At 48.3% G+C, this 18,138-nt stretch overlaps 1 protein-coding gene across 2 annotated transcripts in view; it reads left to right on the top strand.

Moving 5' to 3' along the window:
* VPS13D (vacuolar protein sorting 13 homolog D) overlaps positions 1 to 18,138 on the top strand; it is a 2,979,414-nt gene that overhangs the window by 1,554,572 nt on the left and 1,406,704 nt on the right. The window lies entirely within an intron of this gene.

Below are 18,138 nucleotides of genomic sequence, written 5' to 3'. Positions count from 1 at the left end.
GTCCCGGGCTCACTGTGTCACTGGATTCAGGCTATCCTGGCTGATGAGGAGTGAAACCTCCAAACTGGTCCTAAGATGCTTGTTTCCAGTCCAGGGAGGGCCAGGCTTGGCAATTCGGGCTGGACTGTTCCCATGAGGCACAGGGTCAAGACTGAATTGCATATGGCCAAGTCTAAACTGGGGTGGCATGGTGTGCAAACGAATGATGGATTTAACCCAGATCTCTTGACTGGGGGTAAATGTTTGATTTGTTCTGCATTCTGTCCATCAATTGTGTGTCTTTTGTTTTTAACTTTCTAAAAGTGGCACTTCCAGAATGCTAACTTAAATTCTGGCTGTACCATTAAAGAGGCCTTTAAATTACAGTTCATTTGAGTGTGAATAAGGTAACCCAGTGTTAGTCATTTGGAGAGATAGGCCTTACAACTGTGAAAAACGACTATATGAATTTTTCACTGCCAGGACATGTAAAACGTAAGCATTCATTTCCTACAATTAATTACAATGCCCCTTGCCCCAGGAGCATGTTGGCCCTACCTTAGGGTTGACTTATTGATTTTAAAAAGAAATGTTTAGGCCGGGCAAATCATTTATTTTGGCAGTTCGAAATGGCAGTTCAAAACTTTACTACAAGCAGCAGTGGCAGGCCATAGACATGTTTGGATAAAGCTTCTTTGATGGGTGGCACAATGAGTGCTAAAGACCAACTAGTAGCATTTACTTTACAGGTTGGGTACATGTAGAACCATTTACCAGGAACTTACAAGTAAATTAAAGTACCAATCAGGTATATGTCAATTTTGCCATGTTTGAAGGATAGAGCACAGGCACTTTACCACTGGTTAGCACAGAAAAAGTGCACAGAGTCCTAATGCCAACAAAAACAGTTAAGGAACAGGAGGCACACATTTGTGAGAGACCCTGCAAAAAGGGTCCACTATTCTTCTCCATCCTGGGCACTTTATTAAACAGATGGCATTCTTCCCCTTTGTACCACTAGTTGTGAAAGTAAGGAAAATTGAGATTTGTTTTTTTTATAATAGGATAATTTACCACTTAGGTTCTACAGAGAGATCTGACCAATTTATGTGCCTTGTCCGGAATAAGATTGCAAGCATTAGTGCTTTGCAAAAGTGTGCACTGATATTGATGTGACCGCAAACATATTTCGGAGACATTCCTCAAGAGAGTACTACTGACTGTCTTGCCTCTTTTATAATGGGGGTATGAGCATACCCGGAAGGGGCTGCTGACCTGGATAGTATGTAATGGTGCATAGTGCTCTCTCTACGTCTGTGGGTTATTTAGAGGTAGTCATAGCTGTACTAATTATTCCATTAGCTAACAAATTGTTTATTGGATTTCCAAATTTCTTGACTTCTGTCTGCAGGACACCAAAGGGTTATTTTGACATAGAGGGGTGAGAAGGCACCTCTTTCAAGGAGAAGTATTCAGCAAAAAACAGTGATGCAGAAATTAGTTTATATGGAAGTCTGAAATTACAATCTGAGGTAATTAAATCTGAGTTTTCAAGGAAACTTCATTGCTATTTATTATAGTTAGGCTGTCCGGTTTTAGGTTTAAACCTATAATAACTGATAAAACCCCACTGAAAGAGAAATAGCCCTCACCAGTGAAAACATATAAACACTGAAAAAACACCTGCACAATCACAAACTAAATGCCATTCAAAGAAAGGAAAAAGAGAGTGAAAGAGTCATATTTTTCTTCGTGAAAGGGCCAATACAATGTAACTTTGTTATACAAGCTAGCAGTAAGAAAGACTGGGCTAACTTTATTCTGCTTGAGTTTTGTTGTTTAGGGATGCCACTAAAATATTGTTTCTTCTTCCTTTTGCTTTTTTCAGTTTTGTGGTCTTTCGTCTAAAGATGCAGGGTTTAGAAGCATGTTTTAGGTCTTGTTTAAATATTTTATAAATTGTAGAGATTCAGGAAATATCAAAATCATATTTGATATTTTGGCTGCATTTGATTCTTTTACTGATAGGTAAGGGGCTATGAATGCTATATTATCCATGTGGCAACCGTTTACAGAATTTTTGCAGAGTGATGATGCAAAAGACAAGAAATTGGAGGATCTTTGGTCTCATATTGATAGTGATGTGAAAACAAGTACACTGTACTGCATACTTAGATTTTTATAGGAAAACATAACTGCTGTAGTGGCCATAATAAATAACAAGAGTCTGAAAACACCCTTGTCTACTAAGTGTGCAGAATAATTGGTGTAGATGTGAAACATCTCCTTGAGAGGAGGCTGGGCGACACCTTTAGTGACTTTAGCACTGCAACATGTTCCATGTTAGAGTGATTGCCACTTGGTAACAAAGCAATGTTGAAGAGCAATTCAGGAACATTTATTTTACAATGTATGAGAAATGGCTCCAATGATGCACAGAAATGTTCCTTCACCACCAATGGCATTTGAAGTCAATTAAACCTCAATGTGGTACTCTGTACAAGTTCTAGATCCCTTCCATAAAGTTGCATTTCCTCCGTAGTTTCAAAAGTGCTGCTTCATTTTTGACTACTTCAATAACTCTGAGGGCATAATCGCCCAGCTCAACTCAATTGTTGCAGAACCTGCCCTGTGAATAGTAATCTTCAAGTGCACCAGTATTGGCATGGAAAGCTATGTCAGTGGCCAGAGTTAACAAATTGTGTACTGGCTGTTTTGGTGTTGCCCGTCTCAAGTGCCAATGTTGAGAGGGCCTTTTCACAGAAGTTTACATGGGAAGGAAAAAGCGAGCACACATGACCAAAGACTCACTGAAGAAGTATTGTATGGTGTACTACAATAGGTTTAATTTGCAAAAATCTATTTGGACCTCATATACACTATATGTACACTCTCTATATACCATGCCCTATCAATGCAGAAATCAAGCAATAATAAAAGCAAAACGTTCCATAAACACTGGAAAAACACTGTTTCTGTTGTTTTTAATAACGCGAAAATGTGTAACCACTGATAACCACTGTTTTTTTAAGGTATTGAAATCACTTGAAAACACTGAAAAAACCCCACCAGAATTTACCAAAAATAGAAACTGAAAACAGGAAAGCCTAATTATAGTCTGAGTCTCATGAATACTCAGGTCCTATATTTCCCTTGCCATCCTTTGTTACGCTTACTTAAGATGCTAATTTCCAGGCACGTTTTGAAGGTTGAATGAAGATTTTATGGTAGTACTCACCAATTCGTCAAAGAGTTTATTTAGTTTTCAGGAGGAGATTAGCTTCACATTACTTACTTCGTTCATGCCCGCCAAGAAAAAAAACTGATCGGTCGCGGAGCCATTACCATCGTTCGTCTGGATCGAAGTCTTCGCACTCAGGGTCAGGTAAGACGAAGCATCACAAGAAGTCGAAGAAGCGTCATCGCTCGCCGACTTCCCCTTGCCCGTTGCACGTCTGGCTTAGGGTGCAGGGGGTGCCTCCTCCGTGGCACCGGCGGAGCATACGGTGATGTTTCGGCCTACCCGCCCTTCCTGGGTCCGTCGGCGACTCCGGCTGCAGGAATTTCTGTCAGCCATGGCCTGCCTCTTTCCGTCGGGCTCCGCCGGCACGCCTTCGGGCCCTAAGAAGCCGACTGGGGGCCCTTGTCCTTTACTGTCGGCAGCTCCGGCTCCAGCATCGCTGTAGCTCCGGCCCCGGTTCTGCAGGGCCCCCAAGGATCCAGACCTTGATCCCAGTCGACAGCAGTTGACCTCTTGACACCTCCACCAACATCGACCCCACCAGCACCACATCCGACGTCGCCTGTGGCACCGGACGACGTCGCCCCTGGTTTCAGCCCCAATGTGGACATGTAGCCGTAACGCTGATGGGGCCTTTCTACCCCTATGTCCAGCCTCCTTATTTTATGCCTGTTCATCAGCCTTCGGAGTAAGGGGAGGACTGGGAGGGGTCTGAGGACCCTTTCACAGCTCAGTGTGAGTATGACCCGGACTGGGCAGAGGAACTGGGGGATGCCAGTGGTCTGGACACCTCTCCTGACCTGGGCATGCTCACTCCTCCTACCGAGGAGGGTGCAAGTTACACAGAGGTGTTGCGTAGGGCGGGCGAGGCCCTCCGCCTCCAACTCCCTACAGTGGCTGTCGGGACTAACCTCCTGACAGAATCAGCCCGCGGCTACCTCTGCGAAGCCACTGCTGCCTTTTAATGACGCACTTTCTGACGTTCTTTTGGGCACCTGGTCCAGGCCCAACACAGGGGCTCCTATGGATAGGAAGGTGGCCCGACACCAACGCCCGGCCTGGCCGACCCCCTTTTCCTCTCCCAGCACCCCACCCCTGAGATCTTGGTTGTCCAAGCCTCCACGTCCCAGAGGGCATTCCCTACTGCACCCCGGACACAGAATCCAAGGGACTGGGACGGTTTTGAAAGAAGATTTTTTCCTGCGCCAGTTCAGGGCTGCAGTCTTTGAACACCGCATGCCTCTTGGGCCGTTATCCCCACTCTGTGTGGGATACCGTGGGGCAAGTGCTGCCTCAGTGTCCGGAGGAGGCGCGGACAGGGCTCTCTCAGGCTGTTGCTGAGGAGAGAGATGCAGACTAGGCTTCTCTGGGGATGTCCAGAACACCCTGCTGGACATACCCTTTGATGGCATTCACCTTTTTGGCAACAAGGCAGAAAGTGCGTTGGAGAGTTTTGGGACTCACAGGCTACTGCCAAGTCCTTGAGCCTTTCGGCCACTCACCCTCCTCTGCCTTCTGCTTTTCGCTCCTTTCATGGCCACAGGTGGGGCACCCCAACATGTTCGCTTCAGAGCCACGGGCCGCAGCAGTCTTAGCGTGGACGTGGGACCTGCAGAGGCAGGTCAGGGGGCCTGCGTGCGGGTCAGTCCACTTCCACCATGGCCACCACTGCCCCAAAACCTTCCTAGTCCGGTCTTTCAGGCCCATCAAACGCCAGTGGGCAGCAGGATTCACCATCACCTCCCCCACTGGCTCACCATCACTTTGGACAGGTGGGTTTTATAAATAGTCCGAAGGGCCTATTCCCTCCCCTTCGAGACTACCCCTCCAGCCGTGCCACCCCAGTACCACCGCATGTCAGGGGATCATTTGGCACTTCTTAAACAGGAAGTCGTGGCCCTCTTGGCCAAGGGGGCCATCGAGCGCGTTCCTACGCCAGAATTAGGACGTGGTTGTTCCCACTACTTTCTGTTGGCCAAGAAGGAGGAGGGCCTGCGTCCTATCTTGGCCCTCAGGGACATCAATCGCTTCTTCCGGAAGGACAAGTTCAAGATGCTAACACTGGCTCATTTCTTGTTTGCCCTGGACTCTGGAGAGTGGATGGAAGCGTTGAACCTGCAGGACTCTTATTTCCACATTCCCGTCCTGCCGCCCCACCAGCATTACCTGCGGTTTACGGTGGGCCACGAGCACTTTCAGTTTACTGTGCTCCCCTTTTCGGCCTCACCAGTGCCCCTCGGGTGTTCACGAAAGTGATGGCGGTGGTCTCAGCTCATCTGCGCAGATCAAGAGTTCCAGTCTTCCCCTATCTCGATGACTGGTTGTTGAAAGCGGGCTCGCCCCAAGCAGTCGTCTTCCACCTCCAGACGACGGCCGACCTCCTGCATTCCCTGAGGTTCTCCATCAATGTGCCGAAGTCACACCTGAGTCCCTCCCAAAAGCTCCTGTGAGAAAGTGCCATCTTTCTTGCCTTGGTATGCCCCCACTTTTTTCTGAACTGCTGATGTGCTTGACTGCATGTGCCCTGGGTGCCTGCCAATCAGGTTCCCTGGGCCTGTGTTCCTTCCCTAAAAAGAAAAGCTATGCTGAAACAAAATACCCAATTGGCACCTCTGGCCACCTGTCAGCCCCCAGTAAATGGTACCCTAGGTACCCAGGGCATGTTGACCAGAAGAGACCCCTGAGGGCTGCAGCACTTATTGTGCCACCCTCATGGACCCTGTACCCTGGCACCCACACCCTGCCTTTGCAGGCTGAGTGCCTAAGTACAGAACTAAAACAAGAGTTGACATGGCACAAATCCCTGTGTGTCATGTCCACAGAACCCACTGCCCTGGCATACTTCAGTCACCCCTCTAGCTGGGTGCCCTATGCCAGAGGTGAGGGCACAGGGGCATGAGCCCGGTGCCCCTACAGTACCCAGGGCCATTCCTGGACACTGTAAGTGCAGTGATGCCATTTAAGAGTATATGGTGCTGGGAGGTTGTCATTATGAACTCCACAGCACCATAATCGCTACACTGAAGACTGACAAGGTTGATATCGCACTTCTCAGCACATTAAACCCGCACTGATGCCAGAGTGGGATTTAATGTAAAATGCACGAGATTGCATCTTAAAGATGCCCTCCAAAACCTGAACCTACAATCCACATCTGGGCTGAGTGGCTGCAGAGGCTGACACACAGCAGACATGTTGCTGGACCCCTGGGTGGAGAGCCCCCGCTCTCCTGGGCCTGCAACAATGCACATCCTGGGCGAGGTGATATGTCTCCTCCCCCAGGATGGACAGGGGGAAGCTTCAATGGCATACTGCCTCTGAGAGCTTCTCCAGACCATTTGCTGTACCCAGCAACTGGCCCCCCACCCGTTCTACCCCCACTCTGGCGGGAAAACCTACGTCAGGAAGGAGGGTGTGCCAACCTTTGCCAACTCCACCCCTCAGGTGGAGGAGGCGAGGTGAAGCTCGACCCCGGGCTCTGGCCATCTTGTAGATGGGGAGCCCTGCCCAATCCCAGCTAGGCTCCTGCCCCCCTCCCACAGGAGAGGAGCAGGCTAGGGTGTGTCCTCACCCCAGGACAGGGACCCATTGGTCCCTGCCCTTGCCCTACCTGTAACCCCCCTAAATTTAGTATGTAGGGGCTCCCTGAACCTTCCTTCCTCAGATCCCGATATCAAAAGAAGATCAAGAAGAAGAAGACCCGCCTCGCAGCTGCTAACAACAGGACAACAACAACTGACTTGGCCCCAGCCCTACCGGCCTGTTGATTCTGGAACCTGCTCCTGCCTAATCCCAGCGACCTCCGCGGACAGCAACCTTGGGACACTCAGAGGACATGCCTGCATTGACCCTCTCGAAGATTGGGACTCCCATCAGCAGAGGCTCTGCTGCAACAACCCACCTGGTGCCCACCAGGAAGCTCCGGACCAGCCCACTCTGCACCAGCTGAGCCCGGGCCGGGCCAACCCGAACCAAGACCACGAGGACGCGCCCCCAGCGAGTGGGACCCGAAGTCCAGTGCCCAAAGACCCTCCTCGACGAACCAGCCGACGCCTGCAGACTCAGAACCAGGGGCCACCCCAACCGCAACCAGCCGAGGGTACGCTTTTCCGACCCCCAAAGACAACCCTGCACCCGGCGCCCCACGGCCCCCTGTGCCTCCCTTTGGGGTACCTACCTGTGCTACAAGATCCCAACTTACCTCTCGAAGTGCTGGTCGCCTCTGGAGAGTCACCGTCTCCGAGCCTGCAGCCTTTGTTCCTTTTTCAAGATCCTCATTGGACAACATTGAGCGCCCGACGGCTCAAAAGCACCCTGCACCCAGCCGCCCGAGTGCCGCTGGCTGTGACCTCTCTGTCCTATCTTACTTCCCCCCTTGCCCTGAGCAAGTGACCAGGAGCCCAGCTCCCAGATCCGCGTGGCCTGCTAGCCCCGCCTCCCTCATTGGATAACCCTGCGCCGCTGGGACTGAACTAACTGTACTCACCTGACCCTGAGGGACCCCTGAGTCTACGCCCAGAACCCTAACTTCACCGACCAAGTACTCACCTGGAAACCGGTAATTCACTTACCTGCCATTGGATAACATTGACCCATTTTTACTCGAAAATGTTCGAAGTGTGAAGTTTTGAAAACTGAAAATATTCCTATAAAATCAGCCAAAGTCCGAATTCGAAAATACCCACCTGTGATCAGGAGAGAAGCCAGTACTGTAACTTTTCAGCCCAGTACTGAACCGCAAAAGTAATCCCTAGCGGGGTTACTAGTAACCTGTATTTTCTCCATAGGAACCCATTGTCTGCTTTTCTATGAAATTTCTTCGAAGTGTCTACTTTTGAAAACTGTAAATATTCTTTTAAAATCGTACGAAATACTGAAACGCAATTACCTATCTGTTTTGAGTTAAGCCCCCAGTGCTGGACCTAGGAGACTAGTGCTGGGTTACAAAAGTAATGCGATCGTACTTTACCTGTAACCTGAATTTCCTCCCATTGAATAACATTGTCAGAATCACTGTGAAAAGTTTCTAAGTGTGAACTTTTAAAACAGCTTTATATTCAAGAAAATTCTGCACAATAACTAAAACGTTTTTGCTAATCTGGTTTCAGCTTAGACCCCAGGACTGAATCTAAGATCTAGTCCTGGGACTACTAAAGTAATCCATAAAGTAATTAACTGTACTTGCCTATGAAAAACCCATTGAGCTCAATGCTAGAGTGTGTTTCAGAACTGTATTGCTTATTAGCTATCCTTTAATAATTGTGTGTACAGACTTATTGCTCCTCTGCAAAGTATTTACATGAGAGTACTCGTACCTTGAAAAGTATATTTTTATAACTGTTGTTTCTAAAAATAAAACAACTATATCTGAGCATATAACAACAATTGGCCTGGAGTTCTTCAGTTCTTGAGTGTGTGAAACCTTTTGCTGACTGAGTGTGTACAACAAATGCTTTACACTGTCCTCTAGTACTGCCTTACTGCTCGACCAAGCTACCACTTTGGAGAGTAAAGTCTGTTCTGACTTTAACCTCTGTTATACCTTTGGGGTTGGTGGACTCTATACACACTGTACTACCTTATTGTCCAGTATATATAGAGCCACTTTCTCACAGCTCCTCGTCATCTAAGCGGTTCTGTACTCGTCGCAGTTTCGGGTATATCCCCCCGAGCGTCCGGTTCGGGATATTCAGGCTCTGATTCCGATCTTTCAGCTTTTATCCTGAGTTTCGGTTCGGTTGACCCTACGGGTTCTGGGACTGATGGCCTCCTGCATCCTGTTGGTGCATCACGCCAGGTGGCGGATGCGGGCTCTGCAGTGGGACCTGAAGTTCCAGTGGGCACAGCATCAGGGCAACCTGTCCGACCACGTCCTGATCTCGTAGGGCACTGCGAGACAGTTGCAGTGGTGACTCACGGACCACGATTGGGTCAGTGGCAGATCCCTCTTCCTTCCCCAACTGGAGCACACAGTGGTGACAGATGCGTCCCTCTTGGGATGGGGGGCCACATGGGAGAGGCGGAGATCAGAGGTCTCTGGTCTCCGGCGGAGTCCTAGCTCCATATCAACCTTCTGGAGCTGCGGGCGATTTGACTTGCACTGAAGGCATTCCTTCCCTCTGTCCGGGGAAGTGTAGTGCAGGTGTTCACGTACAACACCACCGCCATGTGGTATTGCAACAAACAGGGTGGGGTGGCGTCATGGACCCTTTGTCAGGAGGCTCTGCGCATCTGGACATGGCTGCAACATCAGGGCATCACCCTGGTGGTTCAACACCTGGCAGGTTCTCTGAATGCCAGGGCGTACAAACTCAGCCGTCAGTGCATGATGGATCACGAGTGGTGTCTGTACTCGGACGTGGCGCAAGGTCTCTTTCAGCAGTGGGGAGAGCCTTGGTTAGATCTATTCGCCACCGAAGAGAACGTGCAATGTCATCAGTTATGCGTGTTGGAGTTTCCAAAGCGGCGCTCGCATGGACATGCTTTTCGCCGCGAGTGGAGTTGCGGTCTGTTATACGCCTTTCCGCCTATACCACTTTTGCCCAGAGTGCTGAAGAAGATCAGGCGCGACCATGGCACAATTCATCCTTGTGGTTCCGGATTGGGCACGAAGAAACTGGTATCCCGAGCTACTCAGTCTGTCAATCAATCCCCAATTCGACTGCCTCTTCAGGAGGACCTTCTGTCGCAGCAGCAGGGGACGGTCCTCCACCCGAACCTGTCCAGCCTCCACCTCCAAGCGTGGAGATTGAGTGGCGGCAGTTGATGCCCTTTGACTAAAGTCTGTGATGTAATTCTGGCAGCCACGCGTCCCTCCACAAACACGGTATACGCCTGCAGGTGGAACAAGTTTGTAGCATGGTGCACAGCAAAGGCTGTGGATTCCATTTCCGCCCCTCTTTCTGAGGTTCTCCTCTTTCTTATTTCCCTGGCCCAGCAGTGCTCTGCTCTTGGCACCATCAAGGGATATCTTTCAGCTGTTTCAGCCTTCTTGAGGCTTCCTGATCCGCCTTCTCTCTTTAAGTCCCCTGGTGTAAATAGGTTCTTGAAATGCATTACTCACATGTTTCCTCCTGTTCCTTTCGTAATGCCTCAGTGGGACTTGAATCTGGTATTAACCTATCTGATGTGTGCTCCATTTGAGCCACTCCACAACTGTCCTCTTCGTCTTCTGACTCTCAAAACTGCTTTCCTGGTTGCCTTCACCTCTGCCAGAAGAGGAGTGAGCTCCAGACAAAGTTGTTCCGAGGACTCGTTCTTCTTTTCTACCCAAGGTGGTTACTGCCTTGGTGGGGTGACGTCCCTGAGGTTGGACCTCAGGGACGTCACCCCCTTGTAGAGATCAGAGGCCACTGGTCTCCACCAGAGTCTGGGCTCCACATAAACCTTCTGGAGCTACGGGCGAACCGTCTTGCACTGAAGGCATTCCTTCCTTCTGTCAAAGGAAGAGTAGTGCAGGTGTTCACGGACAACACTACCACCATGTGGTACTGCAACAAACAGGGCAGGGTGGGGTCGAGGACCCTATGGCAGGAGGCACTTCGCCTCTGAAAGTGGCTGTAACATCAGGGCATGTCCCTGGTGGTTCAACACCTGGCAGGTTCTCTAAACGCTAGGACGGACAAACTCAGCCGCTGGTGCATTATGGATCACGAATGGCGTTGTCACTCGGAGGTGGTGCAAGATCTTTTTCAGCAGTGGGGGGAGACTTGGTTAGGTCTAATCCCCACCGAAGAGAACACGCAATATCAGCAGTTCGGCGCATTGGAATTTCAAAAGCGGCACTCGCTATGCAGCGCTTTTCGTCACCAGTGTAGTTGCTGTCTACTATATGCCTTTCCGCTTATACCACTTCTGACCAGAGTGCTGAAGAAGATTAAGCACAACCGGGCCCAAGTCATTTTTGTGGCCCCGGTCTGGGCACGAAGAGTCTGGTATCCCGAGCTCTTGAACATGGCCATTATTCCTCCGATCAGACTGCCCCTTCGGGAGGATCTTCTGTCGCAGCAGCATTGGACGGTTCTGTACCCGAACCTGTCCAGCCTTCACCTCTTATGTCTGTAAGGTTATCTTGGCTGGCAGGCATCCCTCAATCAAACGGTATACACCTGTAGATGAAACAATTTTGTGGCATGGTGCACAGCAAAGGCTGTGGATCCCCTTTCTGCCCCTCTTTCAGACGTTTTCCTCTTCATTTTTCTTTGGCCCAGCAAGGCTCTGCTCTCAGCACTCTTAAAGGCCATCTTTCAGCCATTTTGGCCTTTCTTCGTCTCCCAGATCAACATTGTCTTTTAAAGTCCCCTATTGTAAATTGTTTCCTTAAGTGCATTACTCACATGTTTCCTCCTATTCCTTTCGTAATGCCCCAGTGGGACTTGAATCTTGTTCTGACATATCCTTATTGGGAGCTCCTTTCGAGCCACTACATAACTCTCCTCTCAAACCGTTGACACTCAAAACTTCCTTTTTTGTTGCCATCACCTCTGCTCCCAGGGTGAGTGAGCTTCAGGCTCTTTCTTCGAAGCCTCCTTTTCTGGCTGTTCATCCAGACAAGGTTGTCCTTCGCACTAGGCCTTCCTTTCTTTCCAAAGTGGTTACATCTTTCCACATAGGACAGACCATCACTTTGCCCACCTTCTTCCCGCCCCACATCCTTCTAAAGAGGGGGTGTGGCTCCACCGTCTGGATCCAAAATGTGCGCTTTCATTCTATCTGGATCGCACAAAACAATTCCGGGTGTATGATCAGCTCTTTGTTTGCTATGTGGGTACCAAGAAAGGTCGGGCTGTGCAAAAGCGGACCATCTCTTGAGGGGTTGTTCTTTGCATCAAAATTTGTTATTCCTTAGCAAAAAAGGAGCCTCCAGTAGGGCTGCTGGCCCATTCCACCAGGGCAACAGTAGCCAGTACTGCTTTGGGACGTGAAGTCCCCCTTCAGGACATCTGCCAGGCAGCTACCTGGGCTTCACTGCACATGTTCACCAAACATTACTGCCTGGACAGCCAAGTCCGGAGAGACGGCTTCTTTGACCGTTTAGTTCTCCGGGACTTTCTGGTGTGAACTTAGTTCTCAGATCCATCTCCGGGGTTGGTATTGCTGGGGTATCTATTCTAAGGTAAGGAATCTATAACTAAAAGTCTCTTTCAGATGAACAAGTTACTTACCTTCGGTAACAATATATCTGTAAGAGACATATATTAGTTATGGATTTGTTACCGCCCCACCCATCCTCCCCGTACTGCAAACTGACTTCTAGGGTTAGGGACTTCCTTTCAGGGCCCTAGTTTTGTGCACCAGTGGTCAGTGTCTTGCATGGGCTGCACTTCTGGCGTGGAATGTCGTGTAAAGAACTGACATCAGCTCTATGGGGCGGCGTCTAAGTAGATCGCGCACTGTCATTCCGATGTTCACGACGCCAAAGATGAACGTGGAGTCGACCAACTCCACCTACCGACGCACAGGGGTACTGCTGAAGATAAATTCTCCGGATCCAGTCAGACACCTGGGGGTAATCATAAGGTAAGGAATCCATAACTAACTCTTACAGATATATCATTACCGAAAGTAAGTATCTTGTTTATTAAGTAAAAAAGAACCACACAGTGTATTTATAAAAATATGTATTTATTATAAGACACTCAGTAACACGTATAGATATCTCCTACCCGGAGATATACACTATGCACACAATACTTTAGAATAGAAACAGGTAAGTAGCACTTAATACATAGCGGTCACCATGGGGGGCCGAACCATGTACTAAATAAGTGGAATGCGAACCATGACTCGAGTCAAGACTGTACCCAGAAGACGTAGAAGTGTCGGGTACCCAAGGAGCCCCACCGAGGTTGTGTGCTAAGTGGGAACACGGCCACGTGATCAATGCAAGTCAATGGGTAGGTCGCGATTGCAATTTTAAAAAAGAAGGACCCTTCCCAGCAGACCCTGAAGGAACCCCGTGGAAGGCAGAAGTTTGGAGAGGCACCCCACCCGTGGATACCTTCGGAACCAGGATATCTGCCCCAGGGAAACTGGGTGCATAGGTGTGAAGTGGCATCGGAAACCGAAGTCGAACCCAATGTATTGAGATAACAAATTTTTTTGGTGTGTCTCACCCTCTAGGCGGCGTGGCGCGAGCAGTCAAGGCTAGTTCAGAGGCGATGTAAGTTAAGCGTTTTTTTTTTGGTTTTTGTTTTAAATTTTTGGTCCTCATCTCACCTTTCAAGCCTCTGCGGGTCTTATGAAGCCGCCTTCGTTATCTGTCGCCCCTACAGCTTACTGCACTCGCTTGGGTCGTCCGACCAGTCCCATTATTTTGTAAGGGACCCTGGTGTAATCATAAGACCAATGATGTTACAGTAATCTTAGGTTCTTACCCCAGCTCACGAGGGGGTGCCAAATGTTCGTGATCTTATCCTCCACTCCATTATACTCCAATCGTGCCATAGAGAATGCAGCTTTAAGCCAATCATGCCTTTGCGGGGGTAGGGGATCTTTCCACCTCTTACACACTTCCCTTCTAGCCAACAGTATCAAATACAATAATAGACCCCTGTCTTTCTGCGAGAGGTTCTGACGGAGGCGACCATCATCTCCAAAGAATACCAATTGCATATTTATCTCAATGGTGGTGTTAAAAATGTCCAGTAAATTGTCGCCCACCTCAGTCCAAAATCTTGTAAGTGTTGAGCACTCATAAAAAATATGTAGGTCGTTGGCAAGAGGTACCGCACATCTGGGGCATTTGGGGACAGGATCGGGGGCGAACTTTGCAATTTTTTCAGGGGTGTAATAGAGTCTATTGATAACAAAGAAATGTTTTTTTTTAAACAGGCGGGTTTAACAGATCTGTACAAGGTCTTTAATGAAGATTCATACAAAGAGTCTGCTGATGGCCCAAATGGGGATTCCGTCCACACTGTAGCAAGGGCAGGTGTCTCATGGTCCTTGGCCTCCAACAAGCTGTTGTACCACGTAGAGATTTCCTTATTCAATGGGCATATCCCTTGCAGCAGATCTTCAATCTCTCTGTTTCCACTGATCTCACACTTTTCTGCCTCATACCATGATGTTAACTGTATGTACTTGAATCTCGAGAGCCCCGGGCCGATCTTAGCCCTCAGGTACTCCCAGGGATATATCCCCCCAGTGTCCAACAGTTCGGACCAATTTCTGATACCTGCCTTCTTTATCGGCAATGCCAAGCTATCCTGCAGGCAGTCCGGAGTTCCTGGTGTATCCCACACGGGGGCATTATCAGAGTAGTATCCAATGCCCAAGCTACCCCTGAGCCTGCACCATAACTCGAGAGATGCCCTTGAAACTTTCAGACGCACCCTCTTGAAGAACCTAGATGATCCAAATTTATACAGAAACGCCTCGCCATCTCCTCCTCCTTCTACCCGCATCATTTCGCCCAGCAGCCTCCCCCAGGCTGATTCCCTAGGCTTCACTAGCAGCATCCGTATGCTTATGAACTAGAACGCTGCTGCATATAACCTTACATCTGGGAGGGCTAACCCACCTTTTTTTAGTCTGCGTCTAAGTTTTTTCCACGCCAGTCGAACCCCTTTATTACCCCAAATAAAACTGCTGATCTTACTCTGTACTTTCATCAGACTTTTACTCGGAAATGTTAGTGGAATTGAAGAGAAGAGGTAGGACAGCTTAGGAAGGATAACCATCTTTACTAAGTTGGTTTTCCCATAGATGGTCAGTGGGAGATTTCTCCATCTACTAAATAAACTGTCGATTTCCTTTACCACCCTCTTTAGGTTCAACTCGGGAATCTTTTCAATTTCCTTCACTACATAAATCCCCAGGTATCTCATCTCTTCACTTACTGTCCCTGACCACTCCAGGTTCCAACACATTACCTCCGTCTTAGTTCTATTAACAAGAAACCCAGAGTGCGATCCAAACTCACGCATACGATCTTCCACCCTTGTGATATCTGTGTCTGGGTCGCTTGTATACAGTATCAAGTCGTCAGCATACAGAGCTATTTTGGAGCTATATTGTTCTGATCTAAATGGGTAGATTGAATCATCCAGTCTGAGCATCTGGGCCAATGGTTCCACGTACAAATTAAACAAAAGAGGTGATATCGGACACCCCTGCCTCTTTCCTCTCTGAATATTAAAACTCGCGGTGAGGACCCCATTCAAAAATATTCGGGCAGAGGCACCCTGATAACAGTTCTGCAGGGTCTGTATAAAGATTGGACCGACACCCATAGCCTTCAGAACCTCCCATAGATATACCCAGCAAACTCTATCAAAAGCCTTGGCCGCGTCAACAGCGACAACGGCCAGGGGTTCTGTCCTCTGGATAGCCAGGTCGATGTTACCTATAAGGAGCTGTGTTTGTTCCTGGATATATCTACCTGCGACAAACCCTTTCTGATCTGGATATATTAACTTAGGTATTAGTTTGGCCAATCTCCCTGCTAAAATGCCCATAAAGATCTTATAGTCGGCATTCAGCAGGAAGATTGGACGATAAGAGTCTGCCTTTTTTGGATCCTTGCCAGGTTTTAATATCAGAACTATTATTGCCTCTTTCCAGGTGTTAGGGACCTTTCCAGCCAAGCTATAGATTGAATTAAAGTTATCTTCCAATGGTTCTAGGAGCTCCCCTTTAAGATGTTTATATATTTCACTCGGGAGTGCATCTGATCCAGCAGCTTTTTTGTTCTTGGATTTATTTATCTGAGCTGCGATCTCCTCTAACGTAAAGGGGGCATCTAAGTTGTTTGTGCTTTCTTCTGAAAGTACGGGGAGTTGTTTATTGCTAAGAAATGACTGAATCAAACTTGGCAGGGAGGCCAAGTCTTCCCTATACAGTTCTGAGAACATAGAGAGAAGACAGGTCTGTATATCCTCGATCTTATTTGAAATTTCCCCGCTAGCGTTTATTTTGAGTTCTTTTATGTCATTCCTAGCTCGGTCAGTTCTGGCTTTCCATGCTAATAAGGCACCAGCCTTTTCCCCATATTCATAGCTCTGCATCCTACTAGTATCCCACTGCACCCTAAATTTAGCTTCTAGTCTCCCTCTGTATTCTGATCTCCCCTCTTCCAACTTCCCCAAGATCTGAGTGCGTTGCTCCCTGTCCCCGTTGCTAGCTCTGTCTCTTTCTCTCTCCAAACCACTTATCTTCTCTTCAATACCCGTTAGTGCCCCAGCTTCGATCTTATTCTTATAACAGATGACTCCGTGGAGTTTCCCCCTGAGCCAGTCCTTGTAGGCGTCCCAAACTACATCAGGTGTTGTAGAGCCTGAGTTCAGCAAGATTAACTCCAAGGACGGGGTCTGTACAGCGGCAATCACCTCGGGGTCCTGCAGCTTGGCCCTGTTAAGAGTCCATCTTGATGCTTGCCGCTGTACCTCCTTAATCTAATATAGAAAATGTAGGGGTGCGTGGTCAGACAAGTGACTCGAGAGGACTGAAACTTCTCATAGATTGGCTGTTGAGCCTCTATCTAGAAAAATGTAGTCAATCCTAGATGAATGACAGTGCTTTTTACTATAGTAGGTGAAACCCTTCTCGTCTCCTTTCATTTCCCTCCATAAATCAACTAAGTCCATATCATGTATCATATTGACTAAGGCCCGACGTACCTTCACCGCACCCTTGTAATGGCTTAAATAAGATCTATCCTTGAGGGGGTCTATCAGAACATTAAAATCTCCCCCTATCACATATGGTGGAGGTTCCAGCATCAGCACGGATTGTAATTTGTGAATATAGACTGGATCGTCTGTGTTTGGACCATAAAAAGAGACACAAACCATATCCTGGTTTTCGAATGCTAATGTAACGGTCAACCATCTCCCAGAGGAGTAGTGGAGAAGCGTGGCTCAGTGGTTAGAGGCGGCAGACCCGAAAGCTGAGATCGGCCGTGGACCAGGGTTCGATTCCCCGCCTCGGCGGGTCTCGGGCTCAAATATTCCACGGACTCGACAATTCTCGCTCTGGTGCCTACTCGACTCACGGGGTCACACTCTGCGACTCTGGGCAATAGCTTGCTTAATCTCCACTACGGCCCCTCGCGGTGGGATGCCTGGCTTTCACCTTGTGGATACCCTGCCGGGGTATCTCACAGGGGAATACCAGGACGGGTTCCCTAAGCAAGCGCCTTGATGCCTTCGGGTGATACGTGCGCTCTATAAGTCGCAATACATTTACATTTACATTTACAGGAGTCGGATTGGATTTTTTTTATATTGCAGGGCGTCCCTTGTTTAATTAGGATAGCGACCCCTCTATTTTGGCTGTTTGTTTTGAAACACCAAAGCACTTTATCCACCTAGTCTTTAAGAAAATTGAGGTACTTTCTTCATGGCTCAGGTGTGTCTCTTGTAATAGACATATTTGTGCAGTTGATAGTTCTAAATGTTTAAGAATTAACCTCTGCCTCCGAGGGCACCTTAAACCATTAACGTTCCATGTGACAAATATTATCCCTCTATTTTTAAAAATCACACCTGCCATTGTCATCTTTTCCTACATGAAAGCACCGACCATTTTTTGAGGCAAGAATTTACATGGATGTACAGAAGGTTTAGATGAGGTAACATTTTTTTTGATTTTTCCCACTGCACCCCCACCACGTGCCCCCCTCCTACCCGAGCCCCCCCTCTTATGACCCCGTGCCCCCTCTACCCTTGAGGAACCCTCCCTACTAATAGGCAAAAGCCTATTTAGCCGTTCCCCCCCCCCCCCCCCCCGAAGCAACTATGTAATCCCAGTTATTTGTTTACAAAATTTCTTACTGATTACACTTCATTTTTAATTGATGACCCATTAATCTGTCTTAACCTTGATCTATTTCGACCCCTGCCCCTCTTTTCTGTCTCTAGTCTCGGCTATGAGAGCGTCAGCTTCCTCCCCTGACCTAATCTGGTGCATATGGT

The sequence above is a fragment of the Lissotriton helveticus genome, chromosome 5_1, assembly GCF_964261635.1.
Source record: "Lissotriton helveticus chromosome 5_1, aLisHel1.1, whole genome shotgun sequence".
In the NCBI taxonomy this organism is placed as follows: Eukaryota; Metazoa; Chordata; class Amphibia; order Caudata; family Salamandridae; genus Lissotriton; species Lissotriton helveticus.
Note: the sequence above shows the minus strand (reverse complement) of the source record. Positions and strands in the feature narration are given on the sequence as shown.